Here is a 20,751-nt window from a genome sequence, read left to right as displayed (position 1 = left end):
TTTAATCCGATTCGATATTGTATAAAAGTATATCCGATTTGATCTGATCTAAAATTAATAAAATATTATTTTTAATATAAATATAAATTTAAATAAAAAAAATATATAAATACAAAAGTAAATAGTTAATTAAAAATAAGTTTTTATAAATATATATCGGATAAGAGCTAATTTATCTAAAATCTAATCTCGAAATTTTTTTATTGTTACTTAACCCAACTCAAAATCTGATTTAAAAAAAAAAAAAACCCTAAACAATCGAGTTAAATCAAAACCTATCGGTTACGAGTAGATTTATCATCCCTATATAAAATGTATAAATGAAAAAATAATCTAAAAAAAACCTTTGCTCAAAAGAATCTGTTGGCATCAACAAGTTTTCAACAAATTTATCTTAATTGAATAATCAATAAAGCATCAATGAATTGAGAACTCTTCTCCCTGTAATTAGTGGTATGTAATGTAACCACATGCAGATCTCAACTACTATTTAAACAAAATTGAAAGTTTTCAACAATGAAACATTACAATTATTATATTATATTTCGAAATGCTAAAAGTTAACCACTTGCATTTCTCTCTAAACATTTCTTAGCATCTTCCAAAATTAAAACACATGCAAAACTAGCATTGCTACCTACTATTTTCATTAAAAATAAAAATACTAGTATAAAAGAAAGAACCCCTCAAATTTCACCATGTAATTAGGCGAAACCACAATGTGGAAACAGAGGGAATGCATTTAAAGTACAAACTACAGTAACTTATTATCAAACTCCTTGAGATCCTGGTGGCTTAACCGAGTTCAATGTTGTTCCTTTCCCTCTTCTTCCTTTGTGTCAATCGGATCTTGTCTGACAATTAGGAGATATTTCTGTATTTTTTTTTCTAAAGTTTTTCCATCCATGAACTTCCAAAGAAATGAATTTCAAAATGCATATTGTTATAACTTATAACAATATATTAAAGTTAACCACTAAAAGAATCTTTAAATTTTAGATGCCATGGGACAGTCCTGGTGCTAACACATTATTTTTTTTTTATAAAAAAAATTATTTTAATTGATATTTTTTAAAAGGTTTTTAAATGAAAAATAATCATTGGCCTTTATCAAACGTAATGGATTAATTTAAAACAATTATAAAAGATATATGATAAAAATTATTTACAAAATTATATCATCAAAATTAAGAAAAGTTTTTAGTTTCTTAGATAAATAAAATTTTAATAAAAATAATAACAAAAAATAAAACGAAATAGTTTTTTAACAATTTAAAATGTATAATAAAAAAATTTATTAAGTGAAGTGTAATTATCAATTAATTATTATATTTTATTAAGAAGTTTCAAATTCAATTAATTGAATGAGTTTGATACATATTTTTTTAAAAAATAAAAATAAAAATAATTTATATTCTAAAAATTAAAAAATTTAATCTGGAAGAGTCAAGCAGTTTTAGGTTCTGTTTATTTCACAAAAAATAATTTTTAAAAAATAATTATCGTAGTTTCAAATATTTGTTTGACGAAAAATTGATTGATCAACATAAAATAACTTCTTAATAAATGAAAAATGAGATTATTTTTTTTAAAATTATCTTATAAATTTAAAAAATGAGACATTTTCAAGAAAAAAACTGTCTATGAGTAGAATTATTTATTAATATTTTTTAGTATAATTTTACTTATAAATAATAGTATATAAATAAATAATATATTATTAATATAATATATTAATAAATAATATTATAATATATTAATAAATAGTATTATATTAATATATAATATTATAATATATTAATAAATAATATTATGCTAATAAATAATATATTAATAACTATTATAATAATATATTAATTTTAATAAATAATATTATATTAATAAATCATATATTAATAAATAATATAAAGAATAATAAATAGTTTTATTTTACATATTTTTACATTAACATAAAATTTTAATAATAAATAATTTCAATATATTTTAATAATAAATATTTTTTTAATTTTTTAATAATTATATTAATGTTGTTTATAAAAAAATAAATTTTTCAAAAAACAATCAAATAACAAAAAATATTTTTTATTAACTCATCCAAACAACCAAAAATTTCTTTCAATTCACAAAATGCAAATATTTTTCAAAAATCATATTTTAAAAATCATTTTTTACAAAACAAAAGGTGCCTTGATACAATCATCCAAAAGCTTGCTTTGCCCTAGAATCAGAATCAACGCACGAACCCCAAACTTCTAAAAATGAAGAAACTATTTAATTTAATTTAATTTAATTAATTATATCAAAATAAAAAAAAGAGAAAAAGTTAATAAAAAAAACTTCATGTTCAATAGAAAATGAGATCATTTTTTAAAAAAAATTATCTTACGAATTTAAAAAGACCGAGATATTTTCTAAAAAAATTATCTATGAGTAGAATTATTTATCAATATTTTTTAGCATAATTTTACTTATAAATAATATTATATAAATAAATAATATATTATTAATAAATAATATTAATAAATAATATCATAATATATTCATAAATAATATAAAGAAAATAAATAATTTTATTTTACGTATTTTTATATTAACATAATATTTTAATATTAAATATTATTATTAAAATATTATTATTTTTTAATATTAATAATATTAATAATAAATAATTTTTAATATTTTAATAGTTATATTAATATTATTTATAAAAAAACATATTTTTCAAAAAACAATAAAATATTTTTCATTAACTCATTCAAATAATAAAAAAAAAATTTCAATTCAAAAAAATTAAATATTTTTCAAATTTTTTTTTTTAAAAGTCATTTTCTACAAAAATAGACCGAACCTTAATACAATCATCCAAAAGCTTGCTTTGGCCTGGAATCAGAATCAACGCACGAACTCAAACTTCTAGAAATGAAGAAACTATTTAATTTAATTAATTATATCGAAATTAAAAAAAAATAAAGAGAAAAAGCCAAAAAAAATTGCTCACACAAAAAGCCAAAAAGTAATTTTATTATATTGAAGATTGAAATTTTCAACAATAAATTAATGAACTTGATTTTCTGGATCTTTCAGAAAGTGAACCAGCCATCCAGCTTTCTGGGGTTGTCTTACAGCTGTTTAATTCAACCCCAAGCAAATTAACCTTTGTTTTTTAGGCCAATCAAGCAAGCAAACAAGTTAATTTTATGCAGCAATAGCATGTCATTAACCTTTCAAATATCAATGCTGAAGGAATGATAGTTGAACTTTAAGCCTTTATACTTTTACTGATGTCGATCTGAAATTTCGATGAAAACCCACCCTATTTGTTGATCAATTCTAGACCCCAGATATGGGTAAGCTCTGGAAAATGGAAATCTCTGTGTTCGCCCTGTTTACAGAAAAACACTCTGTTCCTAGGTTCTAGTATTTCCATCCTGACCAAGTTATTTTGGTGGCCTCTAACGAAGAAAGACTAGAAGAAATCGATGGATAGGCTGGCACCTTCTTCATTGTACAATTCTGCATTGTTTTTTTAAATGATCAAGTGATATGTTGAACAAAATCAATGAAGTTTGCTCTATGAACTTGAACAAATTAAGGAGGGAACCCATAAAAAGGGTGTCATAATAACAGTTTTCTTCAAGCCTGGCATGAAATTCACAAAGATGCATATGTCACAAATATAGCGCACTACTACCTGCTTTTTTTGAATTCTTTAATAAATTAAAAAAAAAAATGCATGCCTCACGGTATGTCTAGTAGAAATCAACGAAGATCCTATATTTGACTCTTGTTAATATATAATGAAATACGTTTCAAGTTCTATGCACAAAAAATTTTTTTTTCTAAAATCAATAATATTACTGTAATTTAGACTCGTCTAAAGAATTACTACCTAAATTAATTTTTCATTCATTGACCCAAAACAAGAAAATTAAAAAAAGACTCAACACAGCGCTGTGAATCGAGTCAAGTGACTCGAGTTGTATAAGTTTCCAGTTTAAGCATGTCAAAGAAACATGCACGGCAATTTAGTTTGGAGCCATCTTGACCGAAAAAGACTAGAGATCGATGGCGCATAGTGTAAGGGAAGATCATGGGACAGGCAGCAGAAGCTTCAGATACTCATTCCGTCACCTTTCTTCAAGCTTCAGGAGTACTACTTCAGATGCAGTGTCATTTAGAAAGAAGGACGATGATGATGAAGTAGAGTTGCAGTGGGCTGCAATCGAAAGACTGCCAACTTTCGAACGGATAAGAAAGTCGTTGTTTGATCAAAAGTTGTTAAATGATGGGAAAGAAGATCAGGGCGGAAGGAAGGTGGAGATGATAGACGTTACAGAGCTTGGAGCGCTGGAACGCCACGTTTTTATTGAGAAACTGATAACAAAGATTGAGGAGGATAATCTCCAGCTTTTGAAGAAACTAAAAGAAAGAATAGACAGGCAAGGAAACTCAACCTCATCGTCAAAAAAAAATTTTTTTTGTTTGTTTTAGCGGAAAATTAATCAAACTGGTTTGCACATTTTCGATGAAAGTTAATAGTTGAGGTAAAAATGTAGTCATGAAGATTTAATTGATAACTGTATCTGATGAAAAGTTATGTGTGTTGTCAGAGTAGGATTGGAATTGCCAACCATTGAAGTGAGATACGAGAATCTATCTGTGGAAGCAGAATGTGAAGTAGTTCATGGGAAGCCCCTCCCAACACTTTGGAACACCATTAAAAGCATATTCTCTGTAAGTTCTGTAATAATGGTTTTTTATGCCAAAGCTTGCTGATATTTCTGTTTGACATACAATGAAATTATGAGATAAAGGATAATTTTAGAAATCAATATTGGGAAAATTTTCCTTTAGGCAAATGAGAAATTTTCTATCCAAAGCAGTAAGTAAAAATAATTACCTATTATTGGTGTTGTTTTGACTTTCTATAATCAAACTTTTATTCCTTCTTTTACCATTTTTTTTAAGTGGAAAAATATATGATGTTGAACAGGTTTTGACAAAAGTTAGCAGATGCAAATCTCAACCAACCAAGATAAAATTTCTCAAAGATGTCAGTGGCATCATCAAACCTTCAAGGTCCTGCATTCGAGCTTGTTATCAGTTCATTGTGAAATCTGAGTTAAAAAAAGGAGCAGTAGCTTAGACTAATCACCAATCCATATTAGTTGATAATTTTTCATGAACATGCTCTTCATGCAGGATGACTGTATTGCTCGGTCCTCCGGGCTGTGGAAAATCCACTTTGTTACAGGCACTTGCAGGGAAACTTGACCCATCTCTGAAGGTTATCTACTATCAAACTCCAGCTAAAAGAAAAAAAAAATCAACATTTATAAGTTGTCATTAATGATAAAAGTTACAATTTTAAGTATTAATAGTTTTAAGAACAACAAATAGATTTTGTATATTATGAATTTAATTATAACAATGACAAAAAGAATAGTGAATCAACAACAGCTGGTTGATCAAGATCTTTGGAAAATTACAATTTTCAGGTCACGGGGGAAATATCCTATAATGGTTACAAGTTCACAGAGTTTGTTCCTCAGAAGGCATCAGCTTATATAAGTCAATATGACCTGCATATTTCTGAAATGACTGTAAGAGAGACACTTGACTTCTCAGCACGCTGTCAGGGCACTGGAGGCAGAGCAGGTAGATTTGATTCTGCATTTATACTAACAAATATACACTTTATAACAGTAATCTAATCCCAAAAGTTGCCTTCAATTGAAGATATCTTGAAAGAAGTCAGTAGAAGGGAGAAGCAATATGGCATCATCCCCGAGCCATATATAGAAACTTACATGAAGGTTGTCAATTTAAAAGAAATAGTTCACTTATATACCAATCATGTTAAGAGATGGCTAAGCACTGACATCGCTGACAATAATCTGTATTCTGAATTAACAGGCAATTTCAGTTGAAGGATTGAAAAGAACTCTCCAGACAGATTATATACTGAAGGTGTTTCTCTCAAAAGGAAAAGAATGTAAAACTTTATGGATTTGGGTCCTCTCCATTTGGACTTTCATGAGAGAATCCAAATCTTGTAGCATATATTCTTTTCTAAAAGTTGTGATACAATTTGTGGCTGTTTCAGATCCTTGGACTAGACATTTGTGCTGATACAATTGTTGGAGATGCAATGAACAGAGGGATCTCAGGCGGTGAAAAGAAAAGGCTGACAACAGGTTCTGTACTTCTAGTCTGCTAACTTTCTAATAACATAATGAGTTAAATACAACTAATAATTATGTTTCATAAGAAGCTCTGCAAATGATAAGAAATATGTAACTAGTGAAAACCATTGGAGTAAAATGATTAGAAGAATACAAATGCGTTAGAAAATTTTTTCATTGTTTTGAATGCTTGATTTTCACCTTTGGCAGGGGAAATGATAGTCGGTCCTACCAAAGTTCTGTTTATGGATGAAATATCAACAGGCTTGGACAGCTCCACCACCTTTCCAATTGTTACCTGTCTACAACAATTGACACATATAACAGGAGCAACGATTTTGATATCACTTCTTCAACCCGCTCCAGAGACTTTTGATCTCTTTGATGACATAATTCTAATGGCAGAAGGAAAGACCGTATACCATGGACTTCGCAACAATGTTCAAGAGTTCTTTGAACACTGTGGATTTAGGTGCCCACCACGAAAAGGAGTTGCCGACTTCCTCCAAGAAGTAGGTATCCATGTTTAATCTATTTAGCATGTCAATGATGTTTTCCTCGAAATCATGTTTTTAAGTTGATTTCTTTAATAGGTGCTTTCTGAAAAGGATCAAGCACAGTACTGGTATCATAAAGACAAACCTCATAGTTATGTTTCTGTGGACATGTTCAACGCCGCATTCAAGGAGTTCCGTGCAGGACAGAAGGTAAACGAAGAACTCTGCACTCCTTTCAACAAATCTGAGAGCCACAAAAATGCCTTGTCATTTAGTAGTTATTCATTAGGAAAATTGGAATTACTCAAGGCATGCGCGGCTAGAGAATGGCTTCTAATGAAGCGAAACTCATTTCTTTATATCTTTAGATCAGCACAGGTAACAAATAATCACTATTTGTGATTTATTGATCAACACAAAGAACTTGAATCAATACAGTCTTACACACCTTGAATATTTTCTGCATGCAGCTTGTTCTTATTGCATTGATAACAACGACAGTATTTATTCGCAGTCGGATGAAAATTGACCTGGTCCATGCAAGCTACTACATGGGTTCCTTGTTTTATTCTCTTATAAGACTGCTGTGCAATGGAATTGCAGAGTTGCCATTTTCTGGTTCAAGGCTTCCCATATTTTACAAGCAAAGAGATTTCTACTTCTATCCAGCAAGGGCTTATTCAATTTCTTCAACAATTCTGAAGATTCCACTTTCATTGCTGGATGCTGTTCTTTGGACATTTCTCACATATTACGTTATTGGTTACAGTCCTGAACCAGGAAGGTATGTTTTTTAAGGACAAGTATTCGCCATTATGTTATATGCAAATACTAAACTCTATCCTTAATTTCTAAGCCCCGGTGCTGCTGTCAGGTTTTTCCGTCAACTCCTACTGCTTTTCCTTGTTCATCAAGTGTCGACATCACTATTCCGTTTCATTGCTTCAGTAATTCGAAACCAATCCGTTGCAGCAGACTTTAGTCAATTTACTATATTGGTACTATTTTTATTTGGTGGCTTCCTAATTCCAGGACGTAAGGCCTCTCTTTTTTGCTTATAATAAGAAATTCTGAAATGCCAAGCATTCATGCCAATATAATTTATTAACCTCTCCTCACTGCAGCATCTTTACCTGGTTGGGTAAAATGGGGCTTCTGGCTTTCCCCAATCACGTATGCTGAAATAGGAGTCTCAGTAAATGAATTTCTTGCCCCAAGGTGGCAAAAGGTGAAAGCAAACTATTAATCTCTTTCCTTCAAATGAATTTATGATCAATGTATCTTTACTTTCTCACAGTCCATGTTTGCTGGTGCTGGACATTGAAACTTGCAGGTTTCATCTTCAAATGTTACTTTAGGGCAGCAAATCTTAAGGAATCGTGGCTTAGATTATAGTGACTACGTTTATTGGATATCAGTTGGAGCTTTAATAGGATTCTGGATAGTTTTTAACTTCGGATTCACCATTGCACTAAGTTATTTAAAGCGTAAGTTGTAACATGCATGCAGATATAAGAACAATAAATGATTCAAGCACCAAACTGGATATGTGAAAAACTGAATTCTGTGCAGCTCCAGGAAGATCTCGGGCTATTATTTCTTACAAAAGGTTTCATCATATGAAGGACAAAGCAGATTCAAGCAATGTAGTTCATCAGGAAAAGGAATTGTCTCCTGTTGCAGCTGTGAAAACTGTTAGAGAAACAAAAACTATGGAGATGGTTTTACCTTTTGAGCCCATAACTATATCATTTGAGAATGTGCAATACTCTGTTGATACTCCCCAGGTAGCAAATGTTATTCATTAGTCCCCATTGCATTCCTCATAATTTTGAATATGTAAGATTCTTTTTCAAATGTCTTGCTATATCTTTGCAGAAACTGAGAGAGCAAGGGTTCCAGCAAAAAAAACTACAGCTCCTTCAAGATATTACGGGTGCATTTAAGCCTGGAATTCTTACAGCTTTGATGGGCGCTAGTGGAGCTGGGAAAACAACCCTGATGGATGTTCTTTCTGGAAGAAAAACTGGTGGTCATATTGAGGGGGAAATAAAAATTGGAGGATACCCAAAGATGCAAGAGACATATGCCAGAATATCTGCTTACTGTGAGCAAACTGATATACATTCTCCCCAAATTACAATTGAGGGATCTGTAATGTACTCAGCTTGGTTACGCTTGCCAGAAGAGGTTGACAAGCACAAAAGATTGGTATGAAGTTCTCCAACTTTACATTTAGGAAGAACTTGATGACGTCTATTAGACTTTTTAGACCAAACTTGATAACAATATGGTAACCTTGGGTGAATAGAAATACAGTTCTTATTCATGGCATCAAACATTTGATTACAAATGTTTCTTTATTTACTGATAAGAAGATCTAATTTAATTGGATATCCTTTAAAGGAAGCCTATAAAAACTAAAGAAGCAGCAAGGAGGAAGTTGTAGTCATGTAAAGTTAGCCTAAAGTACCTTTGACTTGAAGAAATACTAGAATTATGGCCTGTGATAATGAAAGGGAATTGCTTCATCAGAATATTTCATTTTTCTTCCTTATTCTAACAGGAATTTGTGGCAGGGGTTCTTCAAATGATTGAGCTTGATGAAATTAAAGACGCTATAGTTGGAATCCCTGGTGTTAGTGGAATATCACCTGAATAGCGTAAGCGGCTAACTATAGCAGTAGAGCTCATTTCTAATTGTTAGAAGATGTGTTTAGGACTGTTAATGTGGATTCATGAATGTTGCTTAGTTGAATGTTTCATGTTATTCCTATTTTTTTGGTGTTGATTATTTTTTTTTGTTATTCATGCTGGTGGTCATGGCTTAATCTTAGGATTATGATTTTAGTGGGTAGTTATTAATTAGGTTTTAAATTGTAATGTTTCTGATGTTAAGAAATGTAACAGTGAGTAAAGTTTTCTTTGCTTCAAAAATAACAATATTTGGTATCAGAGTTATCTTCTTAAGGGATCTATGTGTGAAATTGATGCGTCATGGAAGCTGAAGCCAGTTTCTCCACAATTGTTCCGGCGGTGTTCGACGGAGACAACTACCAGATTTGAGCAGTACGTATGGAGACATACTTGGAAGCTTTAGATCTTTGGGAAGTAGTGAAAAAAGACTATGAAATTCCTGCACTTCCAAACAATCCCATCATGGCACAGATTAAAGCATAGAAAGAAAATAAGACAAAGAAATCAAAGGCAAAGGCCTGCTTGTTTGCTGCAGTTTCATTCATCATCTTCACTCATATCATGTCTCTGAAGTCAGCAAAAGAGATATTGGATTATCTCAAGAATGAATATGAAAGAGATGAAAGAATTAAAGGGATGCAAGTCCTTAACTTGATTAGGGAATTTGAACTTCAAAGAATGAAGGACTCTGAGACAATTAAAGATTACTCTAATAGGCTTCTGAGTATCGCAAACAAAGTAAGACTTCTTGGATCTAAATTTACTGACTCAAGAATTGTAGAAAAAATTTTTGTTACAGTACCTAAAAGATATGAAGCAACCATCACTGCCTTGGAGAATACAAAGGATCTGTCAAAAATTTTCTTAGCAGAATTGCTTAACGCTTTGCAAGTACAAGAACAAAGAAGACTGATGAGGGAAGATACAACAATTGAAGGAGCTTTGGTAATTAAGCATAAAAAAGTGGCCAAAAACAAAAGAAAAAAGATTTTGAAGGAAATGGGGCAAGTACTGCATCAACCAATGTAAAAGGAAAGAATGAAAATAAGAAAAAATCCTATTCATCTTACCAACATTATGGAAAGAAGGGTCATCTTCCATTTAGATGCTGGAGAAGACCTGATGCTAAATGCACTAAATGTAATCAGATGGGGCATGAAGCTGTTATCTGTAAAAAGAAAAATCTACAACATGGTGAAGATGCAAAGATTGTTGATCAAGAGGAGTAAGATCACCTATTCATAGCTACATGTTTCTCTGGCATCAAATCAAGTGAGAGTTGACTTATAGATAGTGGTTGTACTAACCATATGACACATGACAAGGATCTATTCAGGGAACTAAGCAACGCAAACTCATCGAAAGTTCGAGTTGGTAATGGTAAGTACATAACCGTGAAATGAAAAAGGAAAAGTTGTAATTTCAACTTGTTCAGGTACAAAGTTCATTTTTGATGTATTATATGTCCCTAAAATTGATCAAAACTTGTTAAGTATTGGACAACTAATTTAAAAGGGTTATAGAGTTGTGTTCGAAGATAAAAGTTGCTTGATTAAAGATGCAGTTGGCCAAGATATTTTCAAAGTAAAAATGAAAGGGAAAAGCTTTGCTCTAAATCTATTAGAGGATGAGCAAACTACTTTCTCAATAAAAAAAAATATCACTGAAGTATGGCACAAGAGGCTCAGACACTATCATCATCAGGGGCTGCTGCAGATGAAATCCAAGAAGATGGTAAATGATTTTCTAAAACTTGATGATCATATTCCAAACTGTAAAGCATGTCAGTTTGGAAAGCAAAATAGGAAACCATTTTCCAAGACAACATGGAGAGCATCAAAGAAGTTACAATTAATTCATACTGACATTGCAGGCCCACAAAGAATGCCTTCTCTGAAAGGTAGTCTTTATTATGTTACATTCAGTGATGATTTCACCCGTATGTGTTGGATATTCTTTTTAAAGTACAAGTCAGAGGTGGCTCAAGTCTTTTGGAACTTTAAAGCTAGAGTTGAGAACGAGAGTGGCTATAGAATTCAAACTCTTAGATCAGACAATGGCAAAGAGTACACCTCTGAAGCATTCACTCGTTTTTGTGAAGAAGCAGGCATCCAACATCAATTAACCACTCTATACACTCCACAACAAAATGGAGTAAGTGAAAGACGAAATAGATTCATATTGGAGATGACAAGATGTATGCTACATGAAAAGAACCTGCTAAAGCAATTTTGGGCTGAAGCAGTAAATACTACTATTTTTTTACAAAACAGGCTTCCCACAAGAGCAGTGAAGGATCAAACACCCTTTGAGGCATGGTATGGTTATAAACCATCTCTGAATTTTTTAAAAATATTTGGATGTTTGTGCTTTACTTATGTTCCACAGACCAAGAAAGATAAATTAGATAAAAGAGTACTTCCAGGCATCTTCATTGGCTACAGTTCAGTTACAAAAGCTTATAAAGTTTTCCAACTACAAACTAGAAAAATTATTATAAGCAGGAATGTGCACTTTATGAAAGATGAAAAGTGGAACTGGGATGATGCAAAAAAGATGGATCTAACCTTAAAAGAGCACAAGCTCAAGTTTTCTAGCATTAAAGACTGGGAGAATGAAATGGTGGATGACAGTTTTATCAGAGGTACAAGACTACTTTCTAATGTTTATCAAAGATGTAATATTGCTGTGTGTGAACCTATAAATTATGAAAAGGCCAAGACAGATCAAAATTGGATTGTTGCAATGAAAGATGAGCTATTCATGATTGAAAGGAATGAAACATGGGTGTTGGTTGATCGACCCCAAAACAGAAAAGTAATTGGAGTCAAATGGGGGTACAGAACCAAGCTTAATGCTGATGGCTCAATCAACAAGTATAAAGCTAGACTTGTGGTCAAAAGATATGGTCAAATACTCGGTGTGAACTACTCAGATACCTTCGCACCAGTCGCTAGACTCGACACCATCAGGTTCTTACTCACCTTTGCAGCACGAAAGAATTGGAAAGTGCACCAATTAGATGTCAAGTTAACATTTTTGAATGGTTTTCTACAGGAGAAGATTTATGTAGAACAACCAGAAGGCTATGTCAAGGAATGAGAAGAATACAAGGTTTATCTTCTTAAAAAAGCACTTTACGGATTGAAGCAAGCTCCAAGAGCTTGGTATAGAAAGTTTGATGAACATTTACAGAACTTGAGATTTGTCAAAAGTTTATCTGAATCAACATTATATGTCAAGCACAATGGAGCTGACATTCTTATCATCTCACTATATGTGGATGACTTACTTGTGACAGGAAATAACACAAGTATTGTGGAGAAGTTTAAGCAAGAGATGATGGAGTTTTTTGAAATGACAGATCTTGGATTGATGACCTTTTTTCTTGAAATGAAAATCAAACAGAATGAACATGAAGTCTTCATCTATCAGAAAAAATATGCCAAAGAGATTTTGAAGAAGTTTAAACTCGAAGAATGTAAAGAAATGAGGACAGTCAAAGGAAAAGCTCTGTAAACAAAATGGAACAGAGAACATTGATCAAGCATATTTCAGAAGCCTGATTGGTTGCTTAATATTTCTCACAGCAACTCAACCTGCATTTTGAATGCTGTAAGCATTTTGTCTCGGTTTATGCATTGTGCAAGTGAATGGCATCTCAAGGCTGCAAAAAGGGTGCTTAGATATGTGAAAGGCACAAGTGATTTTGGCATTAAATACACAAAGAGCAAAGAGTTCAAGCTGGTTGGTTTCTCAGACAGTGATTGGAGAGGTTCCATTGATGATATGAAGAGCATTTCAGGCTATTGTTTCACACTTGGTTCTGGTGTTTTCTCATGGAGCTCGAAAAAACAAGAAATTGTAGCTCAATCCACAGCTAAAGCAGAGTTTATTGCTGCAATAGCTGCTGTTAATCAAGCTTTGTGGCTAAGAAAGATTTTAATCGATCTTAACTTAGAGCAAGAGAAAAGCACGAAGATTCTTGTTGACAACCAAGCTGCTATTGCTATCTCTCAAAATCCTATGTTTCATGGGAAAACTAAACATTTTAATATTAAATTATTCTTCTTAAGGGAAGTACAGAAAGATGGAGCTGTTGTTCTTGTCTATTGCAAAACAAAAGATCAGGTTGTAGATGTTTTCACCAAGCCACTGACAGTTAGCAAGTTTGAATTTCTGAGGATAAAACTTGGTGTTTGCAGCTCCTAAAGCAAGGAGGAGTGTTAGAAGATGTGTTTAGGACTACTAATGTGGATTTATGAATGTTACTTAGTTGAATGTTTCATGTTGTTCCTGTTTTTTTGGTGTTGGTTATTTTTTTTTGTTATTCATGTTGGTGGTCATGGCTTAATTTTAGGAATATGAATTTAGTGGGTAGTTATTAATTAGACTTTAAATTGTACTGTTTCTGATGTTAAGAAATGTAACAGTGAGTAAAGTTTTCTTTGCTTCAAAAATAACAACACTAATCCATCCATAATATTTATGGATGAACCCACCTCTGGATTAGATGCTAGAGCAGCTGCAATTGTCATGCGTGCTGTGAAGAATATTGTTAATACAAATAGAACAATTGTATGCACCATTCATCAACCAAGTATTGACATATTTGAGTCATTTGATGAGGTAAATATTATAACACATTCATACAGTACATGACAGTCATTTCCTGCAATGAAAATTGCATCAAAGCTGACCAACGAATTGATTTTTCTCTTTATATTGTTTTATATAACATCAATGCATCCTACAGCTCATTTTGATGAAAAAAGGACTGATAATATATTCTGGGGAGCTTAGTCAGCATTCAAGTAGACTTATATTTTGAGGTAAGCTTGAAAACATCAATAGGCGAGTTCTGTTTTATGGCCTCATTTGCATATTTACTGCCTTTCATTTTAGTATGTTCTTTCCGTCGTTAGTTAGAAAAATCATAATATTGCAATAAGAATGATCCCAATGAACAAAATTTAGAAACAAGGCTTCCTTAATGCAACCTGCATACCTTCAACTCATAAGAAACTATGATAAATTTAAAATCCATTCGACAGGGTATACCAGGGGTAGCAAGAATAAAAGAAAACCACAATCCAGCAAGATGGATGTTAGAGGTTACTACCTTCTGCTGAAGCTCAACTTGGAGTAGATTTCGCCCATCTCTACAAAGAATCTCATCTATACAGGTAGGTGCCATGTAAATTAGTCCGAAGCACACTTTAATTGATCTATCAGAGACCTGTGATCACATCTTAGAGTAAAATACAATACCCTAACAAAATTGTTTGTGCTGCACGTTTGTCTATGATACCAAGTAAATAGTATATCTTACTTTATCTAACTTTTTATGTAGGAGAAACAAAGAGCTGAGTCATCCTGCAGAGGGCTCAAAGCAACTACAGTTTCACACACGCTTTCCGCGAAATGGATGGGAACAACTCAAAGCATGTGTATGGAAGCAACATTTGTCCTACTGGAGAAGTCCTGGATATAACTTGTCAAGGTTGATATTACTTGCAGCATCTTCTTTCTTATATGCAGTGCTTCTTGCGCAGAAAGGGCAGAAACTGTAAGCTGCTTACTTCACTATAGCAGATAAGACTTGCTTCATTTATGGCATCAACAAAATTCATGTCACAGGGTTGACAGAGTTCGTGTACCATTGTACTCGAACTCATAAATGAGGGTCACAGCTATTTCTTACAAACTATTGCGAGACATATTCCATGATGAATTGTGCCAGTGGAAACTACTTAAAAATTTTTGAGTGAGGAGCCAACCATTTAGAGTACATTTATTATAGAACTTACCTGACTAAAATTCAATTCAAGTAGGAATCTGCACCCCCAAATTTTATAAACGCCAAGTTCGTGGGAATTCTATAGTTTTACCTTCAAATATACTGAAATTCTTATCCTCTTTCTAGGGATGATGAACAGGACCTTTTCAACATAATAGGATCGCTGTTTGACATTGTGATAAGCATAGGAATAAGCAACGGTGCATCGGTTCTTCCAATCGTGGCTGCTCAGCGTACTGTTGTGTACCGAGAGAGGTTTGCAGGAATGTACTCCTCCTGGGCATATTCGTTGGCACAGGTCAAAATATTTTCTATAGCATTTCTGAGGATTCCAAGAGCTCTATAATAAATCCTGAATCTCTAGTTGTTCTAAATACATAAACTTGCACTTTTATTTTTAACAGGTGATTGTTGAAGTTCCATATGTGTTGCTTGAAGCAGCTTTGTTCTTGTCTATTTCATATCCACTTGTCAACTTCTATGAATCAGTTCACAAAGTATTTTGGTACTTCTACGTCATGCTATGTACTCTGCTCAACTTCAAATATTTTGGCATGATGCTTGTCCCTTTGACTCCAACTCATCAAATGGCCGCAATATGCGCCAGTTTCGCTTACCCATTGATGAGTTTGTTCTGTGGATACCTCATGCCAGGGCCTGTAAGCCAACTCTATCTTTTTCTCTCTCGCCATGATAAAATTCCAGTTACTATTTCTCACGAAAATTCATCAACTAGGCCTGTGAATCAGAATAAAGACATATATATTCGAATAACTTGTAATCATAGAGCCTAGAATAGTAAACCTGGAAGCATGATATAGAAGAATTTCGAAATAGATTTTCATTTTTTTTCCTCCGTGGGAATTATTCTTTTTCTCTTGTTACAATGAAAAATACTTGATTGATCAGCATATATAGATGGTAATCTACATGTTGCTTTTCACCGTTGCAGAAATTACCTAAATGGTGGGGTTGGATCTACTGGATATCTCCAATGTCATGGTCCCGAAAGCTTTCCTTACTTCACAATATGGAGATATAAACCAGGAAATGATTGCATTTGGAGAGCGGAAACCAGTGAGCGCCTTCTTAGAAAGCTACTATGGATACAAACATCAGGATTTACCCATCATAGCCATTGTTCTTATTGCTTATCCAATTTTCTTTGCATCCATTTTTGCTTTTTGTATAGCTAAGCTAAATGTTCAAAGGAGGTAAAATAAACAAATTCTTCTGTTTCAGTTCCCAATTTCTGATTCACCTTTTCTACATTTTTCGGAAAGAAAAATGTATCATATCAACGTTGATAAAGAATTAGTACGTGCAATTCATAATTTTTTTTATTAATAAAACTAGTTATAACAAAAACATCAATCAAACCCAATATAGATGAACTTAATAAAAGAAAAAAAAAAAAATCTCTTTACACCAACAAATTTTTATCATCTATCTCTTAAGTACTTCAAAATCTTGTGCAATTTTCTCATCATTCTTTCTCTCTAGGCACCATTACAATGTTTTGACAATCTAAACCCATGGTAGAACAACTTGACATATCGATTTGTTTCGAAATGCTGATCTCTAGGGAGCTTGGCCGGTGTGGTTATAATTGCTGTAATGATCAATATTAAAACCCTTCAGATTTTGTCCCTTTTTTTAAGTTTTACAAGGTCCAATGTTTCTTTATTATATATATATATATATATATATATTCTTCGTGTCAGCTCAAACTAGCTCTTCCTCCGGCAGCATCAGATTCTATCTTGCAATAATTTAATTATCTCTGAATCCCAAGTGCTGGTATTTCAACGAGAGAAGTTTCCAAGAAATGACTAATGAGAGTAAATGTTTAAAATACATAGCCTGATTCCCGCGTGAACATTTGAAGTCGGCTTCATTTATTATTATTGTTGTTGCAGACAGTCAACCAAAGGGTTCGCTTGAAATTAACGCACGAATCACAAAAAATCCAGACAAAGGAAAGTAACTTTTGATTCTGCATGCATCACGATTTTGCAAATTTAATAAGAACAATTAATTGATTTTGCATGCACTCTTTTGAAACCTGTTAAAATTTTAGGGTTGATTAAGTTAAATTTTAAATTTAATTAATTTTTTTCTTGCGTATTTTAATTAAAATTTAAAACACGTTAAAGACAATTTCAACTATTATTGAATTTATATTAATTAAGAATTTCGAATAAATATGTGCACTTACTTTCTAAATTCACAAAGTTCCAGCTAAGTAAAACAAATCATCCTACTTTGAGAGATTTCTTAAGCTATTATACGAGAATAATATGTGAAAACAAATCAACTAATAGAGCTAATTAAAGTGGTTCATTTTATTTTTTTTTTGCTTAATTAAGAATTTCGAATAAATATGTGCATTTACTTTCTAATTTCACAAAGTTCCAGCTAAGTAAAACAAATCATCCTACTTTGAGAGATTTCTTAAGCTATTATACGAAAATAATATGCGAAAACAAATCAACTAATAGAGCTAATTAAAATGGTTCATTTTTATTTTTTTTGCTTAATTAAGAATTTCAAATAAATATGTGAATTTACTTTCTAAATTCACAAAGTTCCAGCTAAGTAAAACAAATCATCCTACTTTGAGAGATTTCTTAAGCTATTATACGAAAATAATATGTGAAAACAAATCAACTAATAGAGCTAATTAAAGTGGTTCATTTTATTTTTTTTTTGCTTATTTTGTACTTTACTGAAAGTTCAATGGAAGGTCCCATTTGTTGAATAGAAGACCGCTTCCTCAGGAGCAAAACTCGTCATCCCCACCCTGGAAAATTTACAAAAATCTCTGCATGCCAATCGAAGAAGTTTAATTGGTGATTGCATGAATTTCACATGTTAATAAAAAAAATTAAAAAGAAAAGTTGCAGTCTAGCAATGTTGTTGGTATCGACAAAATGATAAGATATGGAACAGATTTTCTGGTGTAGACGATATGGTTTTATAATGGGATTATTTTTTTATTATCAATAAAAACAACTGATATGCCACATGAATGAACTGGAAAACAAAAAATTAGCTGAGTCCTCAACTTAATTACTATTTTTTAACTCAATCTTTGGTCTTTAATTTCTTGGCATTATTAGAATTTAGGCCGTCTAAACTAAGAATTAATCCATTTTCTTTTCCAATGCTTCCATATGTATTCTACAAAAAAGCTAAACCCATATGAAACCCAACTTCCATTTTTTTCTTATTTAATTTTTGTTCTAATCCTTGAGAGTATTTTTTAAGTCGATTTTTTTTGACAATTTTATTTTATCATGATCATAGATCGTTGAATGTATTATTAAGTAATCAAACAGGAACTACATTTTCATACTTGTTCAAATGCTGTGTGTGCAAGTGTGGAGTCATTCTTTCTTTGAACGAAACTGATCTTCAAACAATAAATTGTATTTTGACCAAAAAAAAAAAAAAAAAAAAACCAGCCAATGCTCAAGATTTTTGTTTTGTTGTTGACTCATAAGATACGCCAGTATTTTTATATAAATATCTACGTACGGTTAAAATTAAAAATTATAGTATTAATCTTAATTATCTTTTTTACATTCATCATTCATCATTCGAATTAGGAGATAAAATTAATTATATCTCAATTTAATATATTTATTTCGAATAAAATTACATTACTATTTTACACATACACGTTCACATTATCCAATATTCCTAGTGTTATAGATGCCTAATGTATATTACACTTACTCTTTGTATATATACAAGCAAACTTAATTTGCACACGTGTACACATTTATTATAATTTTATAAAATCTAAAATACAAATTATATCATGAAAAAATATATATAGACAATCGAATCGAATGTGACGTTGACGTATATATAACTTTCTTTTTTGTCAAAAAGGCAACTAACAAAATCAACAGCGTTTTTAGCTGTACCACAGCCCATGCCATGCCAAATTTCTTCTAGCTTTGCCATCCTCTGCTTGTCCGTCTGACATTTTCTTCATCAAAAGGACCTGGCGTAGCTGTATATTGACCCTCCCACACTGGACTGCAGGTTAGGCAGCCAGTTATAAAAGCCAGATTCCTATCACCCTGAACCTCAAACCTTTCCTGTAAAAACTTCTTACGTTCGCCATAGAAAGAAAAATTAATTAGGCCATACTGCTAAGTAATTTAGGTTCAAGAAAGGATTCCTTACCAAAATCATCAACATTTCTAAAAATTAATTAGGCCATACTGCTAAATAATTTAGGTTCAAGAAATGAGAAATGATTCCTTACCAAAATCATCAACATTTCTAAAAATTAATTAGGCCATCCTGCTAAGTAATTTAGGTTCAAGAAATGAGAAATGATTCCTTACCAAAATCATCAACATTTCTAAAAATTAATTAGGCCATCCTGCTAAGTAATTTAGGTTCAAGAAATGATTCCTTACCAAAATCATCAACATTTCTAAAAATTAATTAACATTTCTAAAAATTAATTAGGCCATACTGCTAAGTAATTTAGGTTCAAGAAATGATTCCTTACCAAAATCATCAACATTTCTAAAAATTAATTAGGCCATACTGCTAAGTAATTTAGGTTCAAGAAATGATTCCTTACCAAAATCAGCAACATTTCTATATATTATCGGAAAACAGTAGAGTGAGCAAACAAATGAAGGCAACTAAGATACCGTAAAAGAGAGAGGGAATCAAACACGTATGGCTACATTTATCATGAACATGTGATTTGATCTGATATGAGGCGTCAAGTCCTCAAATCAACTACAGCCTGTCTTTGACTCTATTACATAGTTATATATTTGTAGTAATTATTTTCGTATGTATATACGTATATATGTATGTTTTTTATTTACAATTAAGTAGACAAATTAATCCCTACACGTAATTAATATCAAAAGATACGTTAAACATTCCTTACTCTAATATCTTATTATGTAGAAATAAATGTAAATAGTATATCATCAGTTATCTTTTGATATATGATAGTAGTATAAGATTTTTGACATGTATTGTACATGTCCCATAAAATACAAAATGGAAAAGGGGACTCGCTTTCAGACTCAAAAAGGGGATTCACTGAAATATCTAAAAAAAAAAAAAATAGCTGCATCTACAAGAAACGGCAAGCATATATATGAAGATAAGCACTGGAAGACAAATCTTGTTCATTGACCAGTGTGGAAGGAAACAAATTATATCACGACGCCTAAAATTTGTTTTTATGATAGCATATCACTTATAATTTTTTTATTATAATATTATAACTATTTAATCAAAAAAAAATTTTATAATTCATCACTTATAAATATAAATTTTATATAAAAGTTTAATAAATTTCATATAATTTCAAATTGTAATTGATTAATTATATTAAAATTATTATAGGTGAGATAATTATTTGTATTATTTTGACCAAATAATTATTGTGGAGAGCAAAAACTAGGCAAAAGAAGCCCCATTTTTCATATTTGCTGGCATTATTTTGTGTAATTTGACCGAAACCGCCCCCCCCCCCCCCCAAAAAAAAAAAAAAAAAAAAACAAAAAAGGAAAAAGAAGGC

At 31.6% G+C, this 20,751-nt stretch overlaps 1 pseudogene; it reads left to right on the top strand.

The window, feature by feature from the left end:
• The first annotated feature begins 4,153 nt into the window (after positions 1-4,153).
• Positions 4,154-16,836, top strand: LOC111313043 (pleiotropic drug resistance protein 3-like; annotated as a pseudogene).
• Positions 16,837-20,751: the final 3,915 nt, after the last annotated feature.

Source organism: Durio zibethinus, chromosome 23 (genome assembly GCF_047325235.1).
Source record: "Durio zibethinus cultivar Kanyao isolate XHJ-2024 chromosome 23, ASM4732523v1, whole genome shotgun sequence".
Taxonomy (NCBI): Eukaryota; Viridiplantae; Streptophyta; class Magnoliopsida; order Malvales; family Malvaceae; genus Durio; species Durio zibethinus.
This window is presented reverse-complemented; position numbering and strand designations above follow the sequence as displayed.